At 35.0% G+C, this 12,269-nt stretch overlaps 1 pseudogene; it reads right to left on the reverse strand.

Moving 5' to 3' along the window:
• Positions 1–250: 250 nt before the first annotated feature.
• On the reverse strand, positions 251–3,745 carry LOC110711286 (annotated as a pseudogene).
• Positions 3,746–12,269: the final 8,524 nt, after the last annotated feature.

Consider the following 12,269-nt stretch of genomic DNA (forward strand, 5'->3'; position numbering starts at 1 on the left):
CCAGACTTAAAAGGAGGGTTGAAACAAATCTTGGAGAGAGGATCAAAAGCCCTTCCTATCAAAAGATATCCAAAGAAGGGAGGATGAATCCCTTTTTTTCCCTTCTCTTCCTTTCCCTCCAATTCTCTCAATTCAAACAATGTGTAAAAACCCCCTTCCTATAATGACTTTTTATGTATAGAATGACAATTTTATTGCTGTAAATGAGGATAGTTTGCTATAATTACAACCATAATATAAAACACAAATTGCTAGGGAGTAATACAAACTGCAATAATTTATAGACTGATGATAGATGATTCAGAGTTTCATACCAGATTTTCTATTATTATTATTATTATTATTATTATTATTATTTTTATCTAGCTTCAAACTCAACCACTCAACATACTCGTCAAATATACTAGGGATATTCATCTCATAAACATAGCATAAGATGTGTTGTAGGTCTTCATGATGGAATTCGCGTAGCTGCATCCATGCTTCTCCTTTTAGAGCTCCAAAACAAGGTCTGTAATACACACATCTCATTGTGTTAGAATGATGCAAGAGCCAACATTAACAGTTATACACATATACACCATGCATTACTTAGATTTGGCTGTGCCTATAACTGTTGGACTCTGATACATGAATCTGTATTAGACTTGGTCATTTTCTTAACATTTTGCATTCAATTGGTACAATATGAAGTGATATGAACTCAAACCCATGTTTGAGTGTCAAGTACTCCGTTCCGACTTGGTACATTAGGTGAACTAAAGCGTCAAGGCTACATAGGTTGACTCTAGTATTTGAGCTATAGTCGCAAAGAAAAACCCTACCACCAAGGAACTATGAAGAGAATGTGATATGTCATGAAGGGATACTTACAATCTGCATCAGTTTTGATCCAGCACTCCCTGCTCCCATTTGAATCACTACCATCCTCTGTGTATTGAGTTGGGTTAGAGATGCTCCTCCTGCTTAGCATATAACCATTTTGACCTGCTTTCTGGGAGAAAGCTGTGTTGTTCTCATCTGGAAATGTGTGCTCATCCTTGAAGTAGCCTGCATTGCTGGGCATCATGTCCTTGATCCCGTTCTTATGCATCTTATTTGACTTTTCAGTGGATATTAAGCATTCAGGATGCACTTTCTTGTGAAATTTCTGTAGGATCTGCATTGAAATTATTAGGTAGAGAAGGAAGATACTTTTGTTTAGATTTTCAACATGTTAATCATATACTTTTTTAGAAGTTCAGGTTTTTATTCTTGTACAATATCTCACTTTTCCTGAATGAAAATTGAGGTTTGATTAGTTAATTGACTGGTGTATGTCAACTGTATGAGAATTAGAAAGGAAAGAACTTTAACAAAGCAAAGGAGTTTAAAATTTCATGTACTTCGTTCTTAGGTACCAATTATTTTTATTATCTGCTTCATTTTTATCTCTTACCTATTTAAAGTGATTTTACAATTTCTTATTTACGTCTTCTGATTTTTTAAGTCATGATTCTTCTTATAAAATGGAGTAATTATATGATTGGTCAGTTGAAAGAGTTGCCATACACGACATTGATAATCTTATGGAGCTTGGTTTCTTTCCTTCTACCTTTTTTGTACCTTTATTTCTTCTAATATTCTCTCATGTTGTCCGCTTTGTCATCTGTACGCATAACATACTGATTGACACAGTCACGCAGATGACAAAATGGGTTAACTTTAAGGAAAAAGGGAGTATAAAGAATATTGTTTCTCTTCTAAGGAGAGAAACATAATGCATTAATCTAACATAATGCATTAATCTGTTATTAAATTATCCACTCCCCTGTCATTTCTTTTCATAATATTGATGATCATTATGTTTTTTTTGCTAGAGCCTAGTATGTCAAGGGTGATATATTCAGAGTAGATTCTAGTTACTTGGTTGATTCTAAAGAGAAACAAAAGCTACTAGGTAATAGCTGTGAAACTATAAAAAATTATAGATAATTTCCTAAGATCAAGATGCTAGATGCAGAAAGATTTGTAGTCTAATTCTAATAGTGTCAAAACAAGACTACATTTTTTTTAGAAAATATGTTATTAATATAAAATGCTTTTGCAAAAATGGGAATCCAAAATACTTAAGGTGGTAGTATGGTACTCTAATCTTTGATTGAAGATATTTTATATCAACTTTATGCATTTTCTGTTTGGCCAAATTGAAATTCAACTAGTTGAATGCATAAATAAGCTAAGTACCTTGCACAGCTTTGTCTCTGCTGAACCAGATTCAGCAGGTCCCCTAGTTGAGGCAGAAGAGTTCCTAGAAGCAGCATGCAGTGCATTTTTTTTTTTTCGTCAGGATCTTTTTCATGAGATTCATAGAAGCCGTCTTATCTCCTTCTTTATCTTCCCTTTTCTCCCCGCGTTTGCACTTGACATCCGAGGTTTCTTCTGCCTTGTGCCTCTCGAATAGTTCTCCCAATGATGTCCTGTTCTCCTTTTTCGGCACTGTTGCTTTCTCTGGCACTTCTACAGCTGAGCCTAACAGATATTCTTGTAGTGGACAGTACATCAAATTACTTCCTGTGCCTCCTGTGCTTTCTGGAATTTCCAGTGGCTTCCCACTCAGAGTGATGGTGCTTGCATGACTGATTCTTCCATTGCTAACATGACTGTTTCTCCCTGAAGAATCAGTCCAACCATCATCTTTAGCTTCAGAAGCAAGCACCCTCTCTAACTCATCATTGATGAGCCTCAATTCATTTTCTGTCACTTCAGCCTCTCCTTCTGCAAGCTTATCAAATGACACCTCAAAGGTTGGTGTCTCTGGCTCTGGGATGACTGCATCTGCTACCCCAAAAGTGCCGATTGCTAGAAATCCTTCGAAGTACTCAGGAAACTCATCAGCTGACGATGCTTTTCTTTCGTATTCAGCAAAATTTCTTGTCTCCACACTTGTAAATGATGCTCTTCGTTGTTTCCCTTGGTTTTGCTTCTGATAGAAGTGAGGGTCGTCCAGGAATTGCTGCCCTGAAAGATGCTCAAAATTACTTGTTCTACCTTGATCCTTAATCATAACTGTATGTCCATGTATTTAGATTTGATTTGAATGTAGTAAATAACTATGATCTTGAAAATATATATGAAATTATCAGTAAGCTCTAGGCTTGTTCACACCAAGGGGGTATTTTAATGACTTGGACTTGTTGATTTTGGGGTTTTAGGGATAAGTAAGGGGTATTTTTTGGTCGATTGGACTGTGATTGTGTGATATAGAATATTTGCATATATATATTACAGTTATAAACCAGAGTTTCTCATGTTTCTTATCTGTCTAGAAGATGACTGTTATACTCTTTTTTTCTGACACAGCACCTCAGGATTATGTTGATATGAATTAATGCAGAAGATCAATTGCTGGAAGCACAATGATGAATGGCAGAAAGAAAAATATGGCAGAAGATCAAACTATTTTGTAGCAGAAGAAGAATATTTACCTAGGGGAAATTCCTTCGGTGTTTCGCCATTACCTTGCCGAAACTTGCGATGCATCCAAGTTAGTAACTGCACCAGACATAGAAGGAATTACAGAAACTGAGCACTCAGAAAGTATAGTTTATCTTTACAAATATAATTGAGATTGAGATTACCTTCATCTTTTTGGTCTTCAAGCTGATGTCTGATCAGTTTCTCGCTGCAGAGAGATTCAGAAAGAAGTATGCTTTCTTAAAAGGTCACAGTTGTCTGAGCAAGATGCTTTACATAATAGACAATTAATATGGTAAAAAATATCCATGATTCTAGCTCTGACCTTCGAAGAAGAAGACAAGAAGAAGGACACGGAGAAGTTTACAACTTCCTGGTTGGGTCTCATTTGTCATTGGTGAATCATTTTGCCACTGGGAGAGTGGGCTTTGGGTCCCTCATAATGTTGATCCTATGAGCTAGAGACATGAAACTCATTGCCGACAAGGTTGGTTACTAAATTTTTACTGCATGCGGAAAGTAAGTTACCCACGTATGAGCTGAGATGCATGCAAAAACATGATCACGTCCGATATGGCGGTGGGCGGTGGCTACCGGTCACACCTGACACGTGTCAGACTCTGTGCTAGGTATGCAATTTACTTCTTGTAAATTTTTACTTACATTAACATTGCATATGTTTTATATTACTTTGGAAGAATCAGCCAACATAATTTCATTTTTAATTTAGTTTGTGAATTTGAGAGAGTTATAGACTAGCAATTTAACAGGAAAAAAAAAAAAAAAAAGAATCTGGTTACTTTCTGATGTAACTATTTTCAAGCACTGGTGGTTAGTGCATGAATTAGAGGAGAGAACCATCATTCATCAAGAGACATGCTAGGTTCACAAGTTGCTTTCAGCTTTTCAGCATCACTAGATTTTAACATCCATATTTCTATGTGACTACAAAATTCATGTCTGTTTTGTAGTGATTCAGTTGTCCAAGCAGTCCAACCATACTTTGAGCCTGTTCAGCAACGTGGCTGATTTGTCTCGATAATCTTTAAGAAACATGCTTTTTTTTTCTTTTTTTTTTTTTGAAGAAAAGAAACATGCTTTTTTAAATAGCTAACTTATTACTTTATTAGTCTCCATACTAAACATCATGAGCCCTTCAAATTTGTAATACGATAAGGATAGTGCACTATTGAAGAAGCTTGCCTGTCCTCAATCGTCCATTGCAAGTGTATATCTCTTGTGTGTCCTGTACTTGCCAAACAAGCTTAACCTTTCCATTCCTACCTTTATCTTACCGATTGGATTTCATCATTAATAGATTGACCTAAATTGAACTGAGTGACTCACCACCAAGATATCAGTATCACCCCAACTGATGAACGTGATCCAACAAAATATGATTATCACTAGTCTCCTCTTTTAAAATAATTGGTTGTCCACCATTATTTTTTTTAAATATAAAAGGGAGTCAATTGAAATGGCTATATCCTCTCTTTTCTTTTCTTTTTTTTTTTAATTAATTAATTATATATATATATGTATGTATTTCTTGCCATAACCGAGAGACTCATGAATCAGGATCCTTGGTAGAGTGCTTGGTAGTCTTTGCACTCTTTACGAACCTTTTTCCCTTGTCGTGGACTGACTGAGAGTAGGGTCGTAGGGAGAGAGAAGGTTGTTTATCGATAGACTGAAGACAAGCCATTTTTATCAGAGTAAAAAAGAATGGAGGCAGTCATGCTGTTTTATGTCATTCCTACCCTTCTTACAAATTGTTGTGTTGAATGATCCACCATGCATTAGTGTTGTAGAGGTCAAAACTTGCTTACTCAGACCATTAATCTCCTAGAATATTCTTGAATTATGAGCAGGTTAATATGAAAAAGTTCTTTCTAATTATCTCTTATGACTTTTACTATATTGATAAACAGAAGTCAAAGTGGATATGATGTAACCATAAAAGTCAAATATGACCTGTTATTTTGACCAAAAGTTGTAACTTCTCCTTTTCTATTCAATTTGTTAATAAACACTCGTGTGATCAATAAGTTCAGCTGAATGTATTGATCACATGAGCTTTGATTATTTCTATCCCTAAGATTGGTTTTAATTATTCCTGTAGGATCTCTTTTGGTGACATCAGCATCATTAGCAACATCTGATCATAGTTGATTCATACTATTTAATTATTTCTTTCCCTAAGACTTGTTTATGTTCCAGGTTTAACTTAAGAACCTTTAACATCCTTGATAGTCTTCAAAAACTATGCAAGTTGATTTGTAGAATTGATTACTGAGACAAACTTGCAGCATAATAATGTGATGACTGTCTTACTAATTTACTTCAAGTTTGGGAAATAGTTTATCAACACGAAAATGCTTCATATGGTATATTTTGTCAATCCACCTGGATTTTACCTGACTGCTAGAGCCCACTCCAGGGCGTCACCGCATCAGATAATTGTGATGCCTTTGTTACCTAGCTATGTCGAACATGATGGACCTACTTTTATGGTATCTTACTGCGTTTTGGTTCACTTGCACTTTTATGGCAGCTTCTTGTATTTTTGGTTTACTTGCACTTTTTGGGCATATTTCCCAAGTTAATTATTTGCCATAAGAGGTTTGGTGATATTTATCTTCATGTATCAATTTTATAAACTGCGGGCCACACAGGGTTAGTATATCATTAATTTATAACCTCAAGACCCATACTTTAGAGTGGACTTAAAATCATCATGGAGCAAAGAAATCATCATGTCCTTAGGTAGTTAGATTAAGCTGCTGGGGTTTAATAGGATAGGTATATCAAAAGGCAAATTGATTGGTGTACACGGATGCATAGTGCTCATGGTGCACCCAGTAAAAATAACAACCTATGTTCTTTAGTTTTGAGCTATATGTTCTATTAATTTATACCCTTTTCAGTGCGACACGTGCTCTTTACATGTGTCTTGGACTTGAACTACATGTTCTTTGGATTTGGATGTGGAGATTAGACATGTTCTTTACATTTAAATTACATGTTCTTTGTTGCTTTTGGGGTTCATGTTTATTCGTTTTAACTCTTATGTTCATTTAAGGTTTATGTTCATTTGTTCAAGCCATTATAGCTATCTAAGGTATTACGAATCTACGACAAGCCTTTAAAGTACAGCCAGATATGTTGAATGTAGTACCAGAAATATGAGATTCAAATGTTTTGTTTATCTTCCTTGGATTAATTTGCTTTCCTTCCCTCCACCAGAGAGAATTGATCCTGAGATGGAGTTGCTGGGATTGTACAGCATCTTACCAAACTAAGCTGCCTTTGTGTTAAACTTTGTGTCCAAAAGGTTGCTTAATTGTTTTTTTAACAGAGAACTATTGTATCAGACAAAGGGTGAAGATTATTGAAACCGCATTATCCAAATTCAAACCTTTGTTAGAATATGGACTTGTTGATTATATTATTGACATCTTAGCTAATGCATAGAAGAAAAACTTGTGATTGGTTGTTTTCTAATAATCAAGTGGGGTTATATTGTGCCTTGTTCCTTAAGGTTTGTTGATTACATTGCTTGTCTATGTCCATTCATTCATGTAATGTCATGTTTCTATTTGGTTGGCTTTTGATAAGGGTCAAGGCTAATACAAACAGATGAGTTTCAAAGTTCAAGTTCACCAGTAGTGATAGTCTTCAGGATTGGGCATTTTTGATTTAATGTAGGGCTGTTTAGGAATAAAAACACCCGATTTAACCATTCATGAAGGGTGGGAAATAGTAACGCGTCTTGGTACAGGTTCCCTAAGTTAGGCATATGCTGATCGTCATGCACATGCTATAATGACCTATTGACCTTAATGTTCTTTTCCGTCCATATAGAAACATCTAGCTCTCATCTTTGCACCATTTCTTATGAAAGGTAGGGTGCTGTTGCTTTATTTTACATGATTTGAGCAATGAGGCAGACTAATTCAGTCTACGTTATGAGCTTGGCTACTATTTATGCTGTGGTGACAATTGTTGGATTTTGGCAGTTGGTTTTTCTTTCTTTCTTTCTTGCCTTGTCTTTTCAAGTATATTATTGAAGCGATGATAATTATATTTATAATTATAGAAAATTCTATTACTTTTCCCACAGGATAGTACAGATTCGTCTCTGAGAGAGACCTGTGTTCCCACAGGATAGCACATACTTAATTGAGGATATAGCAGCAGCTAAGCAACGCCATACAGGCTGCCGCTGGTAGAAAACAACCTGGTAACGACTATTTAAAGTATGTTCTTTCTTCTTGTCTTCTTCAAATTTTATTATAGTCTTTGAATGGAATTTTATCACAACTATGGGGGGCCTGAACAATCTAGAGTCTTTCTTTTAACCTTTTATATTCGGTTGTTATTGATCTTTTCCCAGGCTTTTTTGGTCACTGGTTTTCGGATGTATCTGAGTATTAATTATGCCCGACTTAAATAATCCACAAGTTATTAGGTGCACTTGAGATTACGTACATCTATCAGTGTTACAGACTGATAAAAGCTGATATAATAATCGGTTTAAATGGGTTGTCTTCCGTGGTTTAATGGGTTGACATACCAAGTTTAACCTGGTTAATGATTTAAGCATGTAATAGCTTCTACATATTTGCTTAACTAAACTGATTATCATGGTCTCATCTATAGTTACTCTTTGAAGCTTCGAATAAACTAACATCTTCATATTATTTTGTTTAGCTCTCTAATAGTTTCATTTTAGGGGTTTTAGATTAGTAACTTATACCTGTTCCAGTTCATTTTGGAATCATGCTGAATAAAATTTCAAGTAGTCTGTGTTATAATGCTGTTGAATCAAATGTCTTGTAAAAGGCATGAAGAAAATTTTGTGGTGAGCCAAAAAAAGAGTTGGATAATAAAAAGATCATTTCTTAATTTTTATTGATCATTAATTTGATTTGATACATTAAAAAAAAAAAAAAAAAAAAAAAAAAAAAAAAAAGCTGTAGACATTCCCAATTAATTCTCCAAATCCAGTCCCTGTTTAATCAAGATATGAATTTATTTTGTAAACACTGTTGGAAACAAGACGAAACATATGTCCTCTGCTCATTGGTCTTTAATTTGATTGGTTTTTGATGATTGTTGGAAAGAAATAGAATGGAAAAGAAGAACAATTAAGGAATTTGAAGGAAATAGAAGATTTTATGTAGAGGTGATCATGTGTTGGGTTGGGATAGATTGTGCTAGACTTAAAATCCCTGCCCATATGGCCATATGGGCTATCCTAATACCAACTTAATTCAAAATGTGTCCGAGAAAAACTTTTTTCCCTTCATGTACTCCTAAATCTACTCTATTCGATTTACTTTCAAATTATGCTTGTATCTAGATCTGGCAAATGGATCGTTCGGATCGGGTACAGGTTGGGTCACTTCGGGTTCAGTTAACATTCGGGTCGAGTCCAGTCATTTTGGGTTTCATATGACTCGGGTCGAGTTTGGGTCGGGTCACTTTCGGGTCAAGTATGTTCGGGTCAAAATCAGGTTGGGTCATGTTCGGGCTGTTCCATCATTAGTGGATCAAGCTCAAATCAATAATTTTATATTTTGTTATTGTTATAATAAGAATTATCAATTCGGTTTATGAATTTAGCTACGGTTGAAGATGAACAATTTGAGTTAATTTTGGCTCCAGACATTTTTAGTTCAATTATAAGGTAATTTTAGTTCGAGACATTTCGGATATCTGGTTTGTTCGGGACAAACACTTCGGGTCAATTTCGGACCGGTTCAACTTTGGGTCAGGTCAGTTCGAGTGTCGGGTCAAGATTGGATCAACTATTTTCGGGTCGGGTATGGGTCAGGTCGGGTCAATTTCGAGTTTCGGGTCATTTCGGGTCAATTTCGGGTCATGGATCGGGTCATTTGGGTCGGGTTATTAGGTCTGGGTCGGGAGACAGGTCTACTTGTATCTAAAGGAATTATGAGAGAGTTATATGCAGTGTATCTTGTCACTCCCTTTTTTTTTTCCCACAACATTTAATTATAATTATCAAAACCAAACATAGGAATTTACTTACTCCCTTTGTTCCAATTAATTGGTTAAGCTTTTGTTTGCTTTTTTTCATTCATTCATAGCCTTGGTTACATTTTACAACGTATTCCTATTTGTATTAGTGATACGTCTCACATTTTACTCAGTGCTAAATAAAAGTACTATGTATTTCGTATACTTCTATGTTTAATTGAACTAAACTTTTTTTTTTCCTCTCTTTTCCCACTAGCACTCACTTTTATACCCATTCTTCCTGTATAATATTATGAACATGTCCATTGAACGAGTTTAATAAAATCCCATTTGAAAACTAAGAAAACTGATGGAGTGTGTGTAACTTTATAGGCATGTTTAGAGCTTATAAATGAGTTTATCAAGTAGGCTTTAGTCTTGAGAGAAGATATTCTAATTATATTCGTGTATTTTTCTCTTAAAATAAATAAATTACGTAGTACATGAGTCTAGCAAGTGTAATCACCCTTGGGCCTCTAAGGTTTCATATTTGCTTTTGCTGGGCCAGTATTGGCAGCTTTGCCTTCAGATATGCTGGGCATACATCCTAGTTTGGATCAATGGAAATCATTTGCCTTGACTTCAATTGAGGAACTGTGGATTTTTTTTTATTTTTTTTTTCTGACAAGAAATCAAGCAAGGCTTCTATTAAAAAGAGCTTTAAATATCAAGAGCTACATCATTTAGGGCACCATTCAGCACCTCTTCAATCCATAGCCTCATCTCATTAAGTCATTATACTCCTTGCTCAAATGAGCAAACCTATGAGCTACCCCATTAGAGCATCCTCAATGGGAGTACTCTACTTCCCTACTTTTTCACTCTCTCTCCTATTCCCCATCTGACACATCATCTACTTTTTCTTATACCCCACTTTTTACAATTCTACTACTTATATACTCTTCATTTTCCTCCTCTATAATCTCCCACATCAAGAGGATCCTCTTGTAAATACTTTTGTATAAGTAATGTAAGAAGAAAAGGAGGAGGGGACCAACTAAAAGAGTTGACAAGTGTCAAATTTTAAAAGAAAGGCGAGGGGTCCACATTAGAGGAGTATTATGGGAGTACTACTCCATTTTTAGAGTATGCTTCCAAATACTCCAACGTGGACTAATTTGGACATATTACCTACAATGGGAGTATTCTCCCAATTTGAAGAAAAATTGGGATGAAAAATGGGGATGGAGTACTCCCATTGCAAATGCTCTTACCTCTCCGACTTACATGTTACATGCGAGTACTCAATAATAGAAAAACAATTGGCTATGTGTACAGTATATCACTCACGATCAGACCAAAGCTAGAGTTCTCCTTCTGTTGTTCTTGAGATGGTGGATCATTGAATACCATATTATCCATTAAATTTCTTTAAATTGTACAACCGTGATTACGAATAGTTAATTACTTCCTTTGGTCTTTTTTTTAGTTGACATTTTTTTTTATCAAGTTTGTCAACTTACAAGTTCAATGATTAGTATCTCTAATTATTATTTCCTAACAATTAAAAATTGTAAAAAGTTATAATATGATAATATTCATTGAAGCGATGCTAACAAAATCATGAACACACATGTTTTACCTTACCTATAAACCACAAAAGTTGGTCAAATTAGCATTTGTGAATAATATCAAAAATCAAAATGTGTCAACTACCGCCTTCGTTTCAAAATTAAAGTCTCAGTTTGTTTTTTGCTCTATTTAGTATTCACATGCATCACTTTAACCGTTAATTTAGAGGGAGCTCAAGTTAATTTATTTAGATTAACGGGATTTGTTGATCTAGTAATCTTATTGTTATATTGATGAACGACTGTCAGTTTTTAACAATTGTTACTTGCTCTTTGAGATTCAAAGACACCGACATCGTTTACTAAATCTTCTTCATCTCGCCTTAACTCCATTAAAGGAGCTCAAACTTTCCTCCACCTTCGTCTTCTTCATCCTCACCAACCTTCCACCGTGCACCACCATCTTCGACAACTTCATCGTCGAATTAAACGAAAAACCCTAAGGAAAAGGGGTATATAAAGGGCATGATCTACCGTAAAGGGTAGGAGTGACGTGTTCATCCATTGAAGGTACCCTTAAGCTTGAAACTCCATTGTAGCTACTGAAATTTTCATTGAAAGTCTTCAATTTAAGATCCTCCATTAACGTCGTTCCACAAGCTTTAAGTGATAACTTATTTGTTTTTGCAATTACAAAATTACCCATATATAAATGCGTGAATTGTTGATTATACCTTTAAATAAACAAATGAAGTAACATGTATGCATATAAAAAGGTGACAAGATCAATGTGATAATCTATATTCTTCTAGAAGGGATAAACAATGTAATGTTTAGTACCGTAATAAGCTAAGCTTTGTTAATAGTTAAAAATTGTACTCCGTCCATGATTTTATAAGTATTACACTTTGACCGGTACATATTTTTAGTCAATTTAAGTGATTTAAATAAAATAAGAAATAGGAAAAATTGATTCTAATAATCCCACTTTTAACTGGTTCGCCGTTAATAATCCCACCTTTTGATTATTATATAATAATCCCACCTTTATATGAGATTCTCTTCTAATGGTCCCTTGTGACTGGTTACCTATACAATGGGTAAAAAAAATTCTTTTTAATTTAAGTGACAAGTGCTATTATGTGATTTGTTTAAAAAAAATTAAAAAATAAAATAAAATTTTAAAATTTCCCAACCCCACGCCACCCCATCCCAATTTCCGACAGCCATCCCTTCCCACCCCCCACACCACCGGGATCT

The sequence above is a fragment of the Chenopodium quinoa genome, unplaced genomic scaffold (assembly GCF_001683475.1).
Source record: "Chenopodium quinoa cultivar QQ74 unplaced genomic scaffold, ASM168347v1, whole genome shotgun sequence".
NCBI lineage: Eukaryota > Viridiplantae > Streptophyta > Magnoliopsida > Caryophyllales > Amaranthaceae > Chenopodium > Chenopodium quinoa.